The sequence below is a fragment of the Canis lupus genome, chromosome 5, assembly GCF_003254725.2.
Source record: "Canis lupus dingo isolate Sandy chromosome 5, ASM325472v2, whole genome shotgun sequence".
In the NCBI taxonomy this organism is placed as follows: Eukaryota; Metazoa; Chordata; class Mammalia; order Carnivora; family Canidae; genus Canis; species Canis lupus.
In genome coordinates this window covers 50,955,242-50,976,639 of record NC_064247.1, presented here as the reverse complement: position 1 = coordinate 50,976,639, position 21,398 = coordinate 50,955,242, and the positions used below count along the sequence as shown (strand labels likewise).

General features: G+C 47.7%; 1 long non-coding RNA gene across 1 annotated transcript; it reads left to right on the top strand.

The window, feature by feature from the left end:
* The first annotated feature begins 10,748 nt into the window (after positions 1 to 10,748).
* On the top strand, positions 10,749 to 20,433 carry LOC118354851 (uncharacterized). Its single transcript, XR_004816167.2, has 3 exons — positions 10,749 to 12,205; positions 15,010 to 15,079; positions 20,322 to 20,433. It is a non-coding gene; the product is annotated as an uncharacterized LOC118354851 (long non-coding RNA).
* Positions 20,434 to 21,398: the final 965 nt, after the last annotated feature.

The following is a 21,398-nucleotide window of genomic DNA, read 5'->3' as shown; positions in this document are numbered from 1 at the left end:
CGGTGTGTATTGATGTCCACAGAGGACCTGAGAGCAGATCAGAAGCCTGAGACATTTCTAATCATGAATCAGTTTCAGAGAACAAGACAGATATATTCTGAAAGCAAAACACTCGTACCTGTGCCAGAAGATGGCTGGTGGTACCCAAATAACTGTTCTCCATCTCCACCTTAATAAGAGAGGCCCCTGGGTTTCAGTTGGGCATGTGCCTGCTAGAAATGAAAGACAGTATTGTCTGGCCTCCGTTACAACTAGGTGTTGCCATGTGACCAAGTTCTGGTCCATGGGATGTGAGCAGAAGAGGTATGTGTGACTTCTGGGAAGTGTGCTTAATTGCAGGGCATGTGCCTTTTGTCCTGCTGTTCCTCCTTCTTGTTGGGGGGAGTAGCCATCTTGGGTAAGGAGGTAGAAACCATGCAATAAGGATGGCAGAGCAACAAAATGGAAGGTGCCTGGGCCTCTACTACAGTGGAGTATCACCACTTCTCTCTGGGTTTCTGTTACATGTGAGAAACTTAAGATATGAGAGAGAGAAACCATGGTTACCATGATTTTTCTGTCATATGCAGCTGATTGTAATCTGATAACAATATGTATCAAAATCTTCTCTAACTATGTCAGAAGTGACATGGCTAGGGTGGAATGGTCCCTGGAGTCCAAAAAGCCCAAGTCTGAATTCTTCTCGGGTTGTGTGAGCTAAAAAAAAATTGTATGAATGAATCCATATTTTAAATAAACTGATTTTATTTTTGAAAAAGAAATACATGCAAATGATTAAAGCTAACTCAAATATACAATTTTTGATGATGATGAAAAGTTAGCTAGCCTCTCTGTGCCCCTGTTTCTTCCTCTCTAAATGGGACTCACAATACTCAAATGAGTGTGTGTGCACATGTAGAGATAGCAATGAGCCCAGGGCTGGCACACAGTCTGCTCGGTAGACCTCACTTTCTATCCCGTGGCCCCAGTAGTGTTAGATAACACACACAGAGAGTGAAAGACACACAAGAAACAGTCCCTTGTCTTCAGGAAGATCACAGTAGAACTCATGAACCCTGGAGGAAAACAACACCTAGCATGATGAGTGCCTCTAAAAAGCACAGAGGATGTGCTGAGTGGGAACCAAAGTTGTGGAGTGACTTCGGAGTCAGGTGGCCTAATATTTGAAGCTCCTGAGGTGTGTGAGAATGGACAAGTTAGATCTCCCTCCTGGGTCTCAGTTTCCACAGTGATAAAAAGGGAATAATAGTCCTTATCATGTAAGATTGTTGGAAGTTTCAAATTAAAGGAAGCCTGTTAAAGTACTAATCATAATGACTTAGACAAGAGAAATGATCAATGCTAGTATTACATCATTTTGGGCTGTGGAGATCAGGGAATGCTTCCAGATTTTAAGGTCAGATTTGAAAGATGAGTAAAACAAGGGAAGGGCCTACAAGGCAGAAGAAAGCATATTAGCAAGGGCAAAGAGGAGGAGGAGGGAATGGCAAATCCAAGCAAGAGCGACAGCTTGACCATGCTAAAGTGTGTGAGTCAGGGAGTATAGAGAAGAGGACTGAGCAACAAGTCAAGGTGTGATCAAGAAGGCCTGGAATGCTGAGGGGTTTTTGCTTTATTCCCTACGAACTAGGGAGCCATTAAAGATCTTTTGAACATAAGCACAACATAGTCATAATGTGTGACTGTGGCAGGTTAATTTTTTAGAAGGAAAGGTAATGGAGTGAATGCTGAGAACCCAGTCAAGAGAAAAAGTGATAAGGGTACAAATTAGGGTGCTGGCACTAGGAATAGAGAGGAAGGAATGCCTCTGAGTTACAACCCACCCAGCACTGTGACTAGCAAGGTGTTGTTCCTCAGACATTCTTGCAAAAGAGGAAACTAGACCTAGTGTGACATCTCTGTACCCACCCCATCTTCACCCCTCCACACCTGTGAGGGATTTCCCAGGCAGTGTGCTTAACTGGCCTGAGGGGTCCCTGGGCATACTTGTCCAACAGGGCAGCTTTGCTTTCTCCTCAGGTCCCAGCTTCACCTCAGCTCATGACTCAGTGCAAGAAGCTGATGGATTGTCTCTGATCCATGGAGAAGGGTGAGTCATGACCATGATAGCAGTGTTACCCCATCCAAGCCAGGGTGGCCCCTGTGGTGGAATCTAGTAAAAAGGTCATCAGAACAGGTCAGGAGATGTCTGGTTCAGGAGATAATTGCTGGGCAATTCCTTGAACTCTGTATACTGTTTTTCCTCCATCTATAAAATGGGTGTATTCTCTGGGGTCATGAGGGTTAAAATTAGAGAATAAATTCTTCCATCAGTTCACTCAACCAATGTTGATGGGGACCCGCTCTGTGCTGATGTGCTGGGGGACAAGGAATAAATGAGACATAGGCCCTCCCTCAGATTCTGTAGAGGAACCATAAGTAAACAGAAGCATAAGCACACAATTCAAGTCTCCAACATATATTTTCATGTATTGACTCACTTGAGTCATCTCAGGTGAGGTGGAAACATATTATATCTATTTGACAGATAAGGAACTGGAGACAAACCAGGCCAAGTGATTTGCCCTTCCTGGTATTCCCACATGACCTTGGACATGATTCCATCACAGTCTTTAAGCATGTTCTGTTAGGGTTGGAGGTTCAAATGCTTACTGTTTCCCCCTAAATTTTAAGCTCCCTATAGGCAGGGCTAACTTATAATTAGCTTATTGACCACCTGCATCTAGCCCCAGCATGGCATATGGTGACAGAGGGCTGGTAAGCAGAGAGTGCAGTGGGGGGAATACAGCTAGAGGCTCTGGGGTGTTAGCCAAGTGTGGGATTGGCTGTTCACTTTACATTTGTTATTGGTTAATCTACTATAAAAACTCGGCACTGTGGGTATTAATATCTTCATTTTATAGGAAAAGTGCCAGAGGCTGACTTATGGGATTCGCCCGGGGTCACATTGAGAGTAATCTGAAAAGCTTCACACTTGGAGATAGGCAGGGAGATATCATTTGTTGGTGGGCCACTGTTGATGGGGGTGAAGCGGATGGGCACAACCCAGGGCCAGAGGAGTTCCTGCAGAGCATTCAGCCGTTCCCCAGAAGCATCTTTATGTATCAGGGCCCTATCCTGCTCCCCAGTTTCCATCAGTATCTTCATTCTTTCTGCTAAAGCAGCTACCTGCCCTGCTGACTCTCAGCGAATGCTCGCTGAATAATGCTCAAATGGGAGAATGCAGGTAGGAAGCACTCATCACCAACACTGAGCTCCCACTGCATGCCCAGGCACTGAATGAAGCCATTCACTTATGCTTTCTCTTCATTCTTGCAATATCACGAGGAAGGAAGCATCATGGCGGCCCCAATTTTACAGAGAAATCGAGGCTAAAAGATGGTGGGACTTAGTCTGAAGTCACCAAGTTGGTAAGTGAATCCAGGCCCGTCGGGTTCCAATGCCTGAACTACCAAACCACTACTTTGCAGTGAATATATGTGCAAATGGATTGTGGCCCATTGTGACCTTGGGGAAATCCCAAACTTCTGAAAGTGACAAGGCCATAGCAGTATTTGCTCCTCAGGAAAGAGTGTTTTCCAGTTACTTACTGATCTGACTTTTTGTGAAGTAGCCCTCTGTCTGCTGGCTCCCCTAGCATGGTCACAGAGCAGATATAAGGTCCCCACTGGATCTAGCTATCTTTGGGACCTTGAAGGCCAAATTTGAGGGTATGAATTAGCCCCAAACCTAAGGTCTCTTCCATGGTAACTGCTGAAAAAAAAATCCCTCAGGAATCTCAGCATAATGTGACCTAGAGGTCTTAAGAAATCAGGCCAAATAGAGGAAAGAACAATGGATAGGAAATCAGGACATGACAGTGTCGTGAGTCAGCAGTGTGGAGGTGGCTGCCAAAAGAGATAATGTAAACTTTGGTTGTATCACTAGGAGCATAGTGTCAAATAAGTAAGGTGATATTGCACTTTTTCTGTGGCCAGACTAGAGCTGGAATGTGGGGCTGAGGTCTGGTTCCACATTTCCAGGTGGTCATAGTCAAGCCGGAACTTGTTCAAAAGCTCAGAATCAGAACACAGAAGGGAATGGTGTTGTCATCCATTTTGAGGCTGAAGGCCCTGCATTTCTTTCTCCTTCCTGAGGAAGGGAAGTGGGGAGGATGTGGGGAGAGCGGGCTTTGGAGTTTCCCTAGGCAAAGCCCTAGATTTCTTCTGTCTGACCCCCAAGGGAAAATGGGACTCAAGTGAGGAACTAACAGGAAGCAAGGGGTAGATTCAAATGGAATGATGCCTTTCTACCAGTTAAAAAGTCAGCCAAATAAGGAAATAGTTTTGAAGAAAAACAACAACAACAACAAAACCCAGACCAGCAAAAAACTCAAGCAACCTCCTCTCTCTCCTCTGCGTGACCCTGTCCCAATCACCTTGTTTTCCCAAGCCTTAGTCTCCTTGTCTGGAAGGTGCACGCATGTACCTGGGGTGGGGGGTGCATGAGAACCCGATGTAGGCTACGGGAGTGTGCAGGTGATGCTCATGAGCATGTCCCCGACTTGGACAGTGGGGATTTAAACTGCAGCTTGGGGCAAACTTGCAGCCCTATTTTAACTGCTTTGTGCCTTGATTGCCTCGGGTGCAAAATGGGATTAATATGTGTAAAGCACTCCGACTGAACCTGTCGATACAGTTAGCCCTCATGATCATCATCATCGCCGTCACTCTCCCTACATGAAAGTGAGCATCATGGTATCTAGAACATAATAGATGTTCAGTTCAAGGAATGCTTCCTTGTTCTCTCCGCCCCCTGGCCCTTCCTCCAGGGAACCCCTCCAGAGTGTCTCTGGGATGCTAGGTTCTTCTAATTCCTTGGCTTCTGGAGAATGTTTCCAAGTAGTACAACATCCATTTATATCAGATTCCAAGGCAGCCACCGGCCTCCGTCTTAAAACGTTTTTATTTCACTAAAGCAGAACAAGGAAAAAGCTAACACTTTAGAAGTTTGCCATTGTTAACAGAGGACAAAATGCTTCTGTCTCTGCTGCCTCATTCCCTCACAGTATATGACTTGGCAGGCAAGGAGCACTCATGGGGAAACTGAGGCTCAGAAAGGTTCAGTGGCTTATCTAGGGCCACTGACACCTGAGCGAAAGGGCCAGGACTTAAATCCAAGGCTTTCTGACTCTAAATTCTGAACACTGGCATTTACATTAGGCATCGCCCAGACCCTGGTGCCCAGCCCCCACCTCCTCCCACTCTGGGATTGTGCTCCAGGAAGCATGAGGGGGACACTCAGAGAGGCTGCCAATCTTGAAGCCAGATCCTTGCATTGTTAGGAGGACCAAGGAGGAGAAGGAGGAACCTGAATCCTCATGTCTTTGCCAGGAGCCTGAGCTTCTAGAGCTGGTTACCTCGCGTAGACAAGACCCAGAAGCAAGCAGCCAACATCAAGGGGCCAGTGCTCCTACCAGCATTGCCCATGGACTGATAACACTGCACCTATGCAATGGCCACTAGCAGCATGTGGCTCTTGAGCACTTGCATGAATGATCATTTTCTCTGTTTTATAGTCCTCTCTGGGCGCCTGCCTTCATTGCACAGTTGGCAAGTGGGGTCACTGGGACTTGAACCCATCTTGTCTGCACCAAAGCTGGCCCTTCGCCGCCACACTAGCCTCTTGTCCTGCTCTCCAAGGAGTGTCTATACACCTTCGGAACCCAGACAGGTGATTGGGTCATGTCTGCCTGTGCACAGGGGCCTCCCTTCCTGCCCGGCTCCACCTGGGCCCAGCTTTAGTAGCCACCTGTGTTGTTCTACTGATAACAGTGTTTGCTCTTCCAAAGCCAGGACCATAAAAGGCAGCTTTCAAAGTCACTGCCGCAGAAATGTCAACACGAAGAGGAGGCCAGTCATGCTTTCTGAGGTGGAATGTCACCTTTGGGCTGCCTCAAAGGCTTTGCCAGAAAGACCTTCATAGTCCAGAAGCCTGGGGTCTAGACTCGCTTCTACCACAAAGACTGTGCTGTCTTGGGCACATTTCCTGCTTTCTCTGGGCCTTCTTGTCATCAGAGTAAGGAGAGGGCTGAACTTGAAAACCTCCTCTATCCCTAAAGTGTTTAGCATCCTCCACTCTCCATCTTGGGGGGCAATACTCGGACACTGAATGTAATGTCTGTGACATGTTTTATGCAGCAATCTTCAAAACAAAACCACCTCAAAATCCTGGACCTAGATTTTAAAAAAAATCTCCAACAATGTCTCCATTGAAACGGTACAGCTAATCACTAATATATTGTAAAAAGTGATTTTGTGATTTTTCTCCACATATGAAAAAACGACCCCCGTCCCTGACACTGGGCCCAGAGCCCCAGAATATAAAACCACAGTCAGACCACTAGGACTCTACAGAGCTCAGGTGTTTGGACAAATTGCCCACACTTGAGAACACAGGGCAATTTTCTCAACTTTTAAAATGTTTTCTCCCTCCCCCCTCCCTTTTCTGGGGTTTTTGCCCTTGCTTGTAACTTAAACCACAAATAAAGCTTTAAGCCTCTGGCTGTGAGGAGCAGCGAAGTGGTTGCCAAGAACAGCATAGCTCACGTGGGCCCTTTTTCTGCCGCTCTGGAGAACAGCTCTAAGAGAATAGCAGAACATTGGTTTTTCTTTCTTCTCTAATTGCAGAAAATGCTGCCTTTTGTATGGGCTGGGGAAGGGGCAGATTGGATGCTGATTTGTGGTGGGCAGAGAGAGATCATCTGCTTTAGGTGAATCAGAACCCAGGCATGGTAGCCCCAAAGATTCACATATCTCTCTTAGAGGAGCCCCCTAATACTAACTTCCATTCAAGTCCTATGGTCTAGAACCTACTTGGTCCCTATGGGCATGCACTGCATGTCTGTGGTTGAGTAAATGCACTCTACATTCTTTCTCACTGTCAACACTGGGATGAGTGTTCATATCCTCATTGTGGAGCTGAGGACATCAAGACTCCAAGAGGCAAGCCAACTCATTCAGGGTCATTCACACGGTTACCCGATAGGGTTGGTGTATTAGCCCAGTTTGGCACCAGCCGGGACTCTTAAGCCCATGCTCTTTCTGTGGCTGCCTCAGTGACATGGGCCAAAGAAACACTGTGTTCTCAGCTCACAAATGAAGCCGAGGCATGAAGGACTAGTTGTATGGAGCTAGACTTCTCTTCTCCAAGCACTGTCTCCCACGTCTTCCAAAATTATCCCCGTGGGGATGATGCTTACCACAGAAATGCCAACTCAACCCTCTTTCCAGCTGCCTGCTGGACATCACTGCCTAGATTTATGCTCAGTTCTGTGGACAGTACATAGCCCACAGGTGGTGCTTACTGTTAGTTGAATAAATAAGTCAATGAAGGCCCACAGATACTATCCAAATCTAACTCATCTTATCCACTGTTGAATCCCCAGTGCCTTGACAAGGCTTAGCAAGTATTTGCCCAATGAACGAACGAACGAACGAACGAATGAATGAATGAATGAAGGCATTTCCCTTCATCCACCCCCTACCTCACCAACAGTTTACCTTCTGGATTGGCTATTTCTGCTAAAGATACCACCATCCCTCTCCAATTGTTCAAGCCAAAGGCCCGGAACTTCCCCCTGGACACTCCTTCTCCTACATGGCCCCTCAAATGGGTTACCACATTCTTTCGATTCAGCCTCTGATCTGTCATACCTATCGCTTCCTTTCCAAATCTGAACTCATGAACTACTTGCTTTCATTGTTCAAAATAAGAAACAAAATCCCAACTTAAACTTACTTAAGCAAAAAGGGGAGATTTAAGTGAGAAGAATATAGGAAGAATCACAGAATTGAAGATAAAACCAAACTACCAATGCCCAAGGAGGGTGGGTTTGGCTGGAACAGGGGGCTCTGGTTCTGACAGCTCTCTCATTATCTTTCTTCTACCTCCCTTTTCTGAGTCCCTTGCTGTACTGGCTTCATTGTATCTCGCTGGCTCTCTCTATATCATAGGGACATGGATGTCTGTGGGCTCCCATTTATATAGCTTTAGGATCAGAGTGGAAAAAGTCTCTTTTTCACATACTCCAATAGGATAATTCATAAAGGAGTCCAGTTTGCCCAGTGTGGCATATTCCCCACCCCCTGGCCCACCCCGCCCCAGAGCAATAAGTGGGGTTAGCAGCACAGAGAGTGCCTCTGTGGGAATTAGAAGAAGGCATCTTATCCTCTGGGTGCTGTATCTCCATAAGTACAACAGAGCATAGGCTGGATTCCAGCTTCCATTTATCCTGCCTTCCAAACAACCTTGTTCAGGGTACAACCTACACAACCATACATGGTAGACCTGGCTGTCAGTGGAGGTGAGGCTGACTACTCTCTTTAGCCTGGTTTGGATCAGATGTCCACACCTGGCCCATCACTACTGCTAGAAAATCAGGGTCATATAAGTGATCTCACTTTCCGTTTGGACCACATGATCACAGTAGAGGGAAGGTTAGTGAAGGAGCATTTTTTTTTTGCAAGAAAGGAAGGTAGCACATCCATATATTCCAGGAGAATTATATGATCTGGAATGTGTCTACAACTTCCAAACCTGATCTTCCTATTGGTTCCCTTTGTTGATATATGGGACCATCTGCCCAAATGCTCTGGCCAAAAACCTGGGGGCTATTCTTTATTCTTTCCCTTCCCTTGCAAATATTCTCCTGAATATGTTTCAAATATCCTCTGATCATCTCTCCATTTCTTCTGCCATTTCCTAGATTAAACAATTATTACATATTGCTTGGCCCATTACCATGCCTCCTAACAAAAATATCCCCAAATTCATCCCATCCCTCCATCCACAGCACTTTATTAAGTGACCTTGCTGTTCTTGCCACAGAGAAGTGGTGTCTATTATTCCACTCTTTGAATCAATGATTGGTCAATGAGACATTAGGAAACATGACATAAGTAGATGCTTGAAAAGTGCTCATGCATCAGGCTTGCTTTCTCTTCCTGTTCTTGGTAACCCTGAAACCACTACCTTGCAAAGAAGCCCAGGGTAATGACAGACATGTGGCCCAGTCACCCCCTTTGCTCCTCCCTAATATACAGTGCCCACCAGACATGTGATCAGCCCATGACCTGATTGAAGAACTGCCCACTCAACTCATGGACTCGAAAGCAATAATGAAATGGTAGTTGTTTTAGGTCACTACATTATGGGGTGGTTGATTATACAGCAAGAGCTAAATGATCCACCAGCCTTGCTCTCTTCACAGTCTTCTCCTTCTAGATTGTATCTTCATGCTTATTCTGTTATCTCCTTGAAATGCAGGTCAAATTCTATTACTTCCTTCTTCACAAGACTTTGATAGTTCATCATCTACTAAACAGTGAACAATTTCATTTAATGTAGTAGTCCAAATGCTCCAGGGTCTTCAACCTATACCCTCTGTCCTCTAGACCACTGAGGGATTCAACACTCCCCTAACATTGGATCTACGCTCATACCTGAAGGAAATGACATATAGGATGCATGTGGTTCCTTTTTTTCTAGAGCATCATTCTCCTTTTCACCTTTCCTATTTTCACAAGACCCAGTTCAAAAGCCCTGGCTTCTGGAAACTTCCATCATGTCTCCCGTTTCAGTTCCATTGATTTCTTATCCCTCAATTGTTCTAGATTGGCTACCTTTTGAAGGCAGGGACTTTTTAATTCTTCTTAATTTTAACTTATTCCTTTTTTTTTAAGATTTTATTTATTTATTCATGAGAGGCAGAGAGAGAGAGAGAGAGGCAGAGACACAGGCAGAGGGAAAAGCAGGCTCCATGTAGGGAGCCCAACGTGGGACTGGATCCCAGGTCTCCAGGATCACACCCTGAGTGGAAGATATTAAACCGCTGAGCCACCCAGGCTGCCCTAACTTATTCCTCTTAATCTTAAACTTACTAATTTCTTCTTTGTAGCTTTCCCCACAGCACCTAGCAGAGTGTCTAGAACATGAAAAGGCTGATAAAAATGCTAGAAGTCTCTAAATGTCTTCTAGGTTTGGAGGAGGTGCATGGCCTGTTGATGCAAAAGATGAAATGCTTGAGTGTAGACTTTGAGGCCAAACTGCATAAGTTTGAATTATAATTGAAGGAAATGTTGCTATTTAGGCCAAGGTTAGTGAACTTAAAAATGCATTTTATCCCCCATGCAAGTTCTCAAAGCTCTTAAATACCACCTGAGGTTGAGAACTTGTGTGCTAGAGGTATATATCTATAAAATTTCATATAAAATATGAATAATATCAATATAGATTTATATATATCTATATATATATATTTATTTCATGGGAGGAGGTGTCAGAGTTAGCCAGGGAAGTAGGGGTGCAGTGGAATCCTGGTAAAGGGAAGAACACTTGAAAGGCAGCTCAAAACTTGAAAGGCAGCTCAAAACAGCACGCTTCCCTGGGGGAAATGAAGTTTAGTGTGGCAGGAGCTCAGGGCTTGTGTAAAACGAGGCAGGAGAGGTAGATGATGGGATCAGATAATGATCTGAGCTACAGAATTGATCTGGAAGGTGGCTGGGAGCTCTTGAAGGATTTAAGCAGAAGAGGGACACATCACAATCAGAATTGTGTATGTCAGAAAGATCATTTTGGCCACTACAAGGCTGACGGATGGGAGGGGCAGGGACAGGCACCAGAGACAAGCATAGCTAGGAAGCTGTGTTAATTAGTCCAGGCCAGAGGGCTATCTGTTGCAGGGAGCAGCCATAGGGCTCGAGAAGATGGGCACCTGGGATGTATATAAACCATGAGAACCTACAGAACTTGTTAATCGATGGGGTGGGGGTAGCAGGGAGAGGGAGGGATTTAAGCCAACTCCTTAACAGGTGAGCAGCTATATGCCGAGGAGGAGCTGCCATGGCCATGGGCTACAAACTGTCAGCTTCCTGGTATCTCTGTGCCTTTGCAGGAGCTTCTTCTTCTTCTGAGGACCCCCTTTCCTCACTCAGTTCACCTCCCCAATTGCACTTTTTCATCTTACTAGAACACCTTAGTAGAGGTGGCAGGTTATCTGTAAGCCACAGCTTGAGGGTAAGAAGCCCTTGGCCCACCTGGTCTGGACACCTGACATTCCTCATCCAGGGCAGAGGCCCACTGGCCGCTCTGGTCCTTGATGTCAGTCATGGAGCCTGTGTAGGTTCTGTGGGACGGCAGCCTGGTGATGGGGCAGGTCCCAGGGAACCGCCTGTCCATCGACGAGCCAACAGCAGTTGCCCCTGGAAGTCAACAGGGAAGTGGAAAGGGAGAGAGACCCAGCGTCCGTGGAGGCATCCGCCCCAGGACCTGTGCCAAGGTGCACAGGGCTTTCCGGGTGAGGATTTCCCCTCGTGGAATGGGAATAGCAGCTGAGAGCGAGGGGAGATAGAGAACGGCCTGTGCTTTCCAATAGCGCTTCCTCCTGCAGCGTCTTATTTATTTAAGCTTCATAACAACCCTTGGTGAGCATGTGTGTGTGTGTCCTCGTGCACGCACACACACACTTTCTCTGACTTACAGATGAGAAAAATACAGACACAGAAGCTAAAGGACTTGTCAAAGGCCACCCAGCTAGTAGGAAACAGAAGGTGGGTGGGGAAGAGGGTTGGCCACGAGTACATCTCTGTGGGTCTCTAAGGTCAGGGGTTATGGACTGAGGAGGGTTCAGCGGGGCGGGAAGAGTTGTCAGGGTTTCCTGGGAAAGTCGGAAGTCTCCCTGCTGCTGTTCTTTCTGTCCCTTTGGCAGCCGGGCCTCCACACCCTGACTGCAGGCAGGTCCCGATGCACAGTGGCAGGGACCGATGGTTCCCAGTGGTGGCCGCTGGCATGTCCTGTGGCCATCTGCAGCCTCCTCTCCTGCCACTCGTTCTTGCCTCAACCAACCCCTACACTCAGGCTTTTGTCCTGTGCAAATGCTTTCTTATCTAGGGAGCAGGCGATGAGGAGATAGAGAAGGAACCTCATTCCCTAACGACATTCTCCAAAAATGTCACCTTCTCGAAAAGGTCAAGGTAATACATTAAAAAAAAAAAAAGATTTTCTTAATTTATTCATGAGAGACACAGAGAGAGAGAGGCAGAGACACAGGCAGAGGGAGAAGCAGGCTCCATGCAGGGAGCCCGATGTGGGACTCGATCTCCCGTCTCCAGGATCACGACCTGAGCCAAAGGCAGAAGCTCACCTGAGCCACCTGGGCACCCTCAAGGTAATACATTGTGTGGCAGTAAAACTACCCAGGGAAGAGTGTGACTGTGGGACCTGGACATGGCAGAGAAGGTGCATCTCATGTGCAAGCTGCCTGGGTCATGCGACCACGCCTCTGCCTGTGGTGCTCCCCGGAGGGCCCAGGCCAGCGCTGTGGAAGGAGTCTGAGAAGGGGACGCAGGAGGCTAGGGAGAGGGCAGTCAGTCCCTCATCTGGCCACTGGTACCTCTGCGTAGGATTACAGGCCGCGACGTGGGTCAAGAGCCCAGTGTGGGAAGAGCAAGACGGAGGAGGATGGGCATGAGGAAGAGGAGGGGAAGTGGGACAGGAAGGGGGGCGGAGGAGGTGAGGGGAGGGCTCATGGTAGGAACCTAACTGCCTGTAATAACAATCCCTGGATCCCTCGCAGCTGCTGGAGGAGCCCGGCTTGCCCTTGGGACAGAACAGAGGGGGCAGCGCTTCCTCGGAGCCTGGAGGCCTTGCAGTCTCCAGCCCACATCCAGGGAAGCTGGGCAGGCACTAGGCGGCCTGGGTCTGCCATCCCCTCTCCTCCCCTCTCCTCCCCTCTCCGCTGGCTTCGGGGCAGACCCTGGGAAGCCTGGGTCCCTGGGCCCGGGTCTCAAGAGCCAGCGCAGCGAGGGTCCAGGTGGGCAGCCTGCCCCGGAAGCCGTAGGACTGTGACTCAGAGGAGAAGCTTCTGCTCGAAGGCTCTTGCCCTGCAGCGGTTCGGGGGTGTGGGGCTGGACTAGAGGACTAAACACTCGATTCTAAAATTGCATAGTTGGAGGAGAGGTTGTGTAGAGACTTAGATGTGAGGGAACCGTGAGCCGCCGGTGGAGACCCTCCTTCACCCCAGACACCGCGTGAGGTGTGGAGCTAAGGCAGTGATGATCGAGGCCCCTGTGGCTTGCACGCCCACTGCGTGCCAGGGCTTTAACACCTGCCGCCACCGCCACGAGGGAGGCCCGAGTACTCGCACCTAACCGCCGAGGAGGCTCAGCCTGTCAGACCCTGAACCCAGAGCCCCCCAGCCCGCCTCTTCAAGCCTCCTGCTCTCCCGCCGCAGAGGGAGACCGAGGAGGGTGAGCAACTCGTCACAGTTGAAAGCACCTGGCAGCCGGTAGCGTTGGCAGCACAGCTGAGCCCATTTACAGGATTTCCAGGGTGTCGCCAGCTGCCAGAGCCCTTTTCTCAACTGGTGGCAGCTTCTTGCCTTTTTGCAATGCCAGGTCACAGTTGACCCTTCCAGAAGGCTTTCCATGCCCTGGGCTGTGGCTTTGCTCAGTTGTCTCCCAGGGCAGTAGTGACGGTGCTGATGGAGTCCACATGCTGATGGAGATGACAGGAAGGGAGCAGCCAGGAGGGAGGAAGGAAGGGCCAGAAGCGCCCGGCGGTGGCGGGTGGGGCCTGTAGGGACAGGGCAGGCTCAGGGTACTGGCTTCCTTGTAAACACTGCAGCCCGCTCTAAAAATACCCCTGCCCTAGACAGGGCATGCTGAACTGCTCGGGTCTCCTCCAGAGCCTTCCCAGGGGCCTTGGGCCCTTTCCTGAAAGGTCAAGGGGGTGGGAAGAAAGTTGACTTGTAAAGAGTAGGATTTCCTTAGCAAGGAAAGTATAACAGTATTTCCTTCCTCGGCAAAACAGGAGAAGGACGCTCTGAGGGTTTTAGCAACAGCAACAACAATAAGGAGCAAAAAGCATTTGTTTGTTTGTTTGTCCCAGGCCCTTGTGCCCTCTGTCACAGTCAGAGGCCGGGGCCTAGCTCAGGTCCACGGTGTGGACCTACATTCACAGCCTGGGTTCAGGATCTGTGAGAAGGCCCCTGGGATGGAATCTCCAGCTGTTCCCTTTACTGGGTGTGGGACCTATGACTCAACCACTTGATGCCTCAGTTTCTGCAATTATAAGAGGGAATTATGATAGTGTCGGCTTCAGTCAGGTGTGAAGAGGATTAAATGAGATGCTATTTATAAGGCTCTTAGTACAGTGCCTGACACATGATAAATGTCCAAAAAATGCTTATTATTATGGCATATGGGAGGATATAGCTCTTTCCTGACTCTAAATTAAGACCTAGTTTAAAGGGAAATTTAGAAAGTAGGCAAAAAGAGTGGTATGGATAAGAAGAGGCAGAAAGGGTCCGAATCATAAAAATCCCAAATCTGTTATTTGACAGAAGTAGTTCCGGGCCAGACACAGTATTAGCAGCTGCCTGTGGGTTCAATATAAGACAACTGTGGGATGAGACCACTAAAAATCCTGAGTAACTCTAAGTCTGCCCCACTAGGAGTTAGGAGAATAAGGCCTTTTATTTATTTATACAGCATTTTGAAGTTTGGAAAGCCTTCTCAAAGGGGGACACAGACCTGAGCAGACCACTGCCAGAAGGTTGAGCTTCATGACGGGGGCATCTTGACGCGTGTGTGTAAGCGTGTAGCCAACCAGAATTCATCCTTGGGTGGTGGCAAAGTTCTGCATCTTTAGACCAAGCCCTCGAATCCAAGGACCATGGGGAAGAGGCCCAGGCGGGAAGAGTTTAGCTTGGCCCAAAGAAGAATCTTTCTAACCCTGGGCCATCCAACATGCTAGACACTAGCCAAGTGGGTCCACTGAAGACTTAAAATGTGGTTAGTCTGGATTTCAAAGACTTAATTTAAAAAAGAAAAAAAATATCCCATTAATCACTTTTTTTTTTTACTGGCTCCATGTTGAAATAATATTTTTAGATCCATTGGGTTCATTAATTATATGTCATTAAAATGAATTTGGCCTGTTCTTTTTTTACTTTTTTCCTGTGGCTTGCAGTCTCTTTCTGTCGGGCAGTGCTGTGCTAACCACTGAGTTTGTGCAAGAATGGAACAAGCTGTCTTAGCAGGTAATACGTCTCTCATCACTGGGGATGTTAATAAAAGGTGTTGTTAATGCACTCATTCGAATAAGGTGGATAAACCCTGTAATCTCTCTAGTTCTGACTCAGCTATGATTCTCACACAATGCTCTGAGGAGCACTTGTTCAGAGGACCATGAATAGATGTGTTTTTGTTTTGTTTTGTTTTTGTTTTTAAAGATTTTGCTTCTTTATTCATGAGAGACACAGAGGCAGAGACACAGGCAGAGGGAGAAGCAGGTTCCCCATGAGGAGCTCGATGTGGGACTCAATCCCGGGACTCCAGGATCATGCCCTGGGCTGAAGGCAGATGCTCAACCACTGAGCCACCCAGGCGTCCCATGAATAGATGTTTTATAGGAAAAAAAGATTGGTGATCAATTTAATATGGAAAATTCTTGGGCAGCCCAGGTGGCTCAGCGGTTTAGTGCTGCCTTCAGCCCAGGGTGCGATCCTGGAGACCTGGGGTCAAGTCCCACATCTGGCTCCCTACATGGAGCCTGCTTCTCCCTCTGCCTGGGTCTCTGCCTCTCTCTCTGTGTGTCTCTCATGAATAAATAAATAAAATCTTAACAAAAAAAAAATTCTTGGTTGATGAAAACCCAAGTTCCTTTACACTAAGATTGCTCAGAACCTCCTAGACACAAAACTACACTGTGGGTCTTTATGACAGGGACACTTTCACAGAGCACGCTCGGGAAATAATTCATTTAAGTTTGTTCCTTGGGAATCGCTGTCCTCAAATTCTCAAAAGAACAGGGATTCCGGGGTCAGACATCCCTGAGTTCAAATCCTGGCTCACATCCTAGGTGACCTGAGACCTGTGATTTCACCATCATCAGCTGTAAAACGAGAGGCAGCACCCTCACCCCTCAGTAGGGCATTGAAGGTTACCTTGTAAAGTGTATGGGAAATGCAGTGCCCAATGCAGAGCAGCTATTCCACAAAAGGTAGCTCTCACTGACCACAGCCCAGCCCAGGGAGAGAAGAGTGGCTTCTCCCAGCGGTGCCAGCTCTTGAGTCCCCTGTCCCGGCCCTAGTGGCTGACCTCACCTGTCTTCCCTAAGAAGCCCCGAATAGGAAATTCAGTTCATGGCAGGGAGGAGGGAGCATAGGAAGAAGCTTCCTGAGATCTGGTGTGATTTTACAGGTCAAGTTGGTTCCCAACGGGAGACAACCCTTCCCTTGTCTCTCCCTCCCCTCCTCGATGCTCCTCTGGCAGCCATGGCCAAAGGAAGCCTGGGGAGGCCCAACAGGTCCCCCTGGGCTCCCCTCCCCAGCGCACCCGGCAGGCAGGCCTTGGAGCCCAGGCGGAGGGACTGCCCTTCTCTGCGGCTCCAGGCCAGAGGGGGAATCCTCCGGTCTCCTGCAGCTCTCAGAGGGAGGGAGGGCGACCTTATAAATAAACAGCCTATGCCAAGGAAGGGGGCAGGTGGAGGAAGAAGAATCCGTGCAGTTTCAGCGCCTGGGCCAGGCTTAAAGGCCACCTGGCTTAACCCTTACTGGCCATTCCTGGGAGGAATTGCCAATCGGTGCAGCTTCCCCAGAAATCCACGCAGGCCTTTAAATAGCCCTGGGAGCCAGGGCGTCCCCAGTGTGTCCCTGGCTGGATTTGAGCCGAATCCTGGCCCAGGACTGACCTTTCACAGTTTACAGAGCGTGTTATCTCTGGGCTCAGCGGAGCCTCACAGAGCTCTCCCCAGAGCAGGGAGGTTTATTATCACCCCCTCTGATAAATGAGGAAACTGAGGTTCAGATTTTAGGGGACTCGCTTCTGACCACAGAGCTGGGGTTGGGTCTGGGCATGACTCTCTGTGTGAGATCCACACATATTCTGACGCCAAGTCCAGAGAGATCAAGTCCATCACCCCACAGCGTCTTCCAGCACGGGTCTTCCTTTGTGCCCTGCATGGAGCCTCCTGCTCTGGCTGTGGCCCATTTCTCCTCAGGGAAGCCTGCATTTCAGGGAGGAGTGAAGGTCAATCGAATGACTCTACATAATTTTTGAGTGAGTGAAACCACTCAAAAAAAGTGTACATCCTCTATCATTCCATTTATATAAAACTCCGGGCCATGCAAATAGTCACAGAAAATAGATGGGGGTTTTGTTTGGAGAAGGGAGCCACGAGGAAACCTTTGGGGCGATGCATTTGTTCACTGTCTTGGTGGTGCTGATGGTTCACAGGTTCCTGCACAGGGAATTGTGCCCTTCCAATATGTGCAGGTGGTTGCATGTCAATGATACCACCATAAAGCTATTTGAAAAGAGGAGATAAAAGGATGAAGGAGGTTGCCAGGCATATCATAAAGAACTCTGAGACGTTTTAAAAAACAGAGACACAGAGTTCCTTAGCACATGGGGAAGAGAGAGCTTCTTTCCCTAACTGGAGAGATCAGGAAAGAGTTCTTGGAGAGGGTTCTTTGAGACTTCCTGGCTTGAGGTCTGGATAAGGAGGCTTAGGTGAAGAAAGAGTAGGGGTGGAATATGTAGGTAGAATGTGCTTGGGGAATAGGGAGTGGAGTAGTCTCCCCTGCAACCCCTGCCCCACTTTTTCCCAATCTGCAGAGTCCTGTTAAAATGGCTGCAATTCCCTCTTTTCTGCAGAATGGGACATACGCCCTACTTGGCAGGCAGCTGGTTTTGCTAATAAGATTACTGCCCTGTCCCTCCCCCACCACATAGCTCATCCCTCAGGTCTGTTGAGACCCCTGCCCTCTCCAGTTTCTTCTCTGAGCTCAACTGCCAAGTGCTGGTTGGCTGGGCCACTGACAACCCTAGCTCCCAGGGCCCTGGGCCCTTCATATCAGCCTCTTCCAAATCCCACCAAAAGAAGGAGGTTTGGGGTGACCGGTGTGGGAGTGCGATGGGATCCAAGGTCCAAAATGAAAATACCTCCTTTCTCTTCCATACCCTTTGGCTTCGTAATAGACGTGACCGCCAGAGAATTTTAGATAATGAGTTTATTAGAAAATATTACAATAAAGCAGTAGGAAATTTGAGAATTGTTACAATGTAATACTGATTAGTTGGTTAATTTGCTCCCCCATCAGAATTCCAGTCATTGGCCTTATAGTTTGTAAAACATTAACTTGGGTTTGGATGATTCCATTATTCATGTCTTTACATAAGGGACTATTCCCATGACATATGAAACCCACATATGAAATTGTGGGCTAGCTCTTGCTTTTTAATTTCCTTGGCATGCTTGTTGATTTTAAATTGCCCCTTCTCCCAAAGTTTCCTTATTAATTAAATAAACCAGGCAGCCACATTCCCTGTATCTAATTCAGCGCTTGAATGTAAGCTTAGTTCTGGAGTCGGCTTTCCAACCTTGGCTTAAGGGACATTAGTCACTCGGAGTAAAATGTGGCATTTGAACAGCTGCTTTGGGCTTTCAGAGTCCAGGGCCTACAGGGTTGGAGAAAGTGGGGGGAAGGAACCAGTATTTATTTACCGAATACCTACTCTGTGCCAGGCACTGGTGACTTTATGAAGAGTATCTCCTTCGATTCTCTGAACAGCCTGTAAAGAAGATGTGTTCTTTTTGGTTTAAGATCTGCCCTCTCTGGGCACAGCATGGTATGAACATGTCAGACACCACACAGCTTATGAGTAGTGGAGCTGAGACTTGGACTCAAACATCTGATTCTAGAGTTCATACTCAAACATTGCCCTGTATGTACCTCATTTAACCCTCCCGTCCCCAAGACATAGGTACTGTTATTATCAGATCTGTTTTCCAGATGAGAAATCAGAAGCTCAGGAAGGCACTTTTCCCAACACGAACTAAGTGCAGGTTAGAATTCTGTGATCCTGGGCATGTCACGTCCAACTGTTGTCCACCTTTCATTAGTTCAACAGACAGTGGCAAGTGTTTATTCAATCTTAGGGACTGTCTTGTCCTCAGAGATGAAAAGATGTATGGTTGCCTGGTGGCTCAGTCGGTTAAGCATCTGCCTTCGGCTCAGGTCATGATTCTAGGGTCCTAGGATCAAACCCTGTATTGGGCTCCCTGCTCAGTAGGGAGCCTGCCTCTCCCTCTCCTCTGCCTCCCTCACTCATGTTCTCTCTCTTGCTCACTCTATCTCAAATAAATAAGTAAATATATATATATATATATATATTTTTTTTTTTTTTTTAAATAAAAGATGTGGGTCCTTGGGTGGCTCAGCGGTTTAGTGCCTGCCGTCAGCCCAGGGTGTGATCCTGGAGTTCCGGGATCGAGTCCCATGTCGGGCTCCCTTCGGGCTTCTCTTTCTGCCTGTGTCTCTGCCTCTCTCTCTCTCTCTCTCTGTCTCTCATGAATAAATAAAATCTTTTTTTTAAAAAAAGAAAAGATGTATAAAATAGGGCCCCTGCTTTTTAAGAACCCATCATCCAGGGAGGAAGGAAAACATCTCAACAGCAATGAGAAGCATGTTTGCGATGTGAGAGGGGCTCTAACAGGGATATATAAAGAGCTGTCGGAACTCAGGGGAAAAAGCCTCACTCTGCCTGCTGAAGTAAGGAAGGGAGGCTGTAGGGAGGAGGTGACATGCCCCAATAATTAACTGTATGCTCCCCAGACAGAAAAAGGGAGGGAGGTACCTGAGGGAGAGAGACCACCAAAGGCATAATAGCAGCTCATATATTGATGCCTACCTACCACTTCTTTCACTACCGTCTCTACAATCTCCAAACAACTCTGAGTAGGTATTATTATTCACAGGCACAGAGAGGTCTTGCCTACGCACCTGTAATCTCACAGCCACTTGCCCATGATTGCACAGCTGGTAAGGGATCAAGCTGGGATGCAACCCCAGGCAGCCTTACTTTGGAGCCCACATTCTCAGCCACTCTGCTTAGAGGGTCTGGGGCCACTGGCCAGTAGTTCTTCATGGCTGACACAGGCAATGGGACTGGCCACATAAGCAGGAATTAGGTCCAAAGGGTCTTCCTTTATTCATAAGGCCTTACTTGTTCTTGATCCAAGGACCCTGGATCTCTTGGGATTCATAAAAATAATAATTCCATTGTGTGCATGTGTGTATGTATGTGCGTGCATGCACCTGGGTGTGTGCATGCTGAGGAGTGACATCCACCTTTCTCTGTAATGATACATCAGTTTGATTTGCTATTAGATGGAACTATGTCTACTGTAGGAATATTTGGTGTCTACGATCAATGGGATTTTCTTGGTGTCCATGTCAGTATTTGAATCCTTGTTCATTTTCTGCATTCCCTCTCCAGATTGGGAAGCCTGGGAGGACAGACCTCTTGTCCACCTTCTTCTCCACCATCCCCCAGTACACAGCAAGTGCCTGGCACACAGTAGTTACTCAATAAATATTTGTTGAGTGAATGATTATTTGTTGAATGAACTCTGGGCCTTTGGTACATCACTTATGTGGTGAGTTAACAAATCTAGTTTGGTCAGTAAAATATTTCACAGTATTTAATCGATAAGGATAGGAGGGAAAAACATTAGGATCTTTTTGAAGATGAAAAATGTAGAAATTATTAACCCAGATTAGTGGTTTATAAAATGAAGCTATGGGATCCCTGGGTGGCTCAGCGGTTTAGCGCCTGCCTTTGGCCCAGGGCACAATCCTGGAGTCCTGGGATTGTGTCCTGCATTGGGCTCCCGGCATGGAGCCTGCTTCTCCCTCTGCCTGTGTCTCTGCCTCTCTCTCTCTCTCTCTCTCTCTCTATCATGAATAAATAAATAAATAAATCTTTAAAAAAATAAAAATAAAATGAAGCTATGCTTTTGAAAAAGCTTGCCTTTTGGGGTTTCGATTCAGTGGGTCTGAGGTGGTGCTTGAGCTCCCCAGGTGATTCTCAAGTGACCAGGTCAGTGTGTGGGTATGACACCTGTGAATCCCTTCCTGTTCTGTTTTTGTCCTTTTTCTCATCTCATTCAGTTTGTGCTTGAACTCCTTGAGTAATGGGAACTTACTACCTCACAAAGCAGGCTGCCCAGCCCATTGTCACAACGGCAATAACAATAATGAGACATCAATACAGTGAGCATATACTGAGCACTCCTTATGTGTAGGCACTACACATATGTTACTGAATCCAGAGGCCAGGCATTATTTATCCTCATTTCATGACGAAAGAAACTGAAACTGAAGTTTAGTGGTTTACTCAGTGTCTCAGAGGTGGTGAGGTGCAGGGCCGGAATTCAAGCCACCCTGGCTTGTCTGCCCATGTGCTTGCCCAGGCCCTTGGAGCGGGTCCCGGGTGGTGGTGGAGGCATTGGTGGGGGTAACTCCTGGGGAGGAGGCCGAGGGGAGCCAGGCCTGCCACATCCGCAGGCCCGGC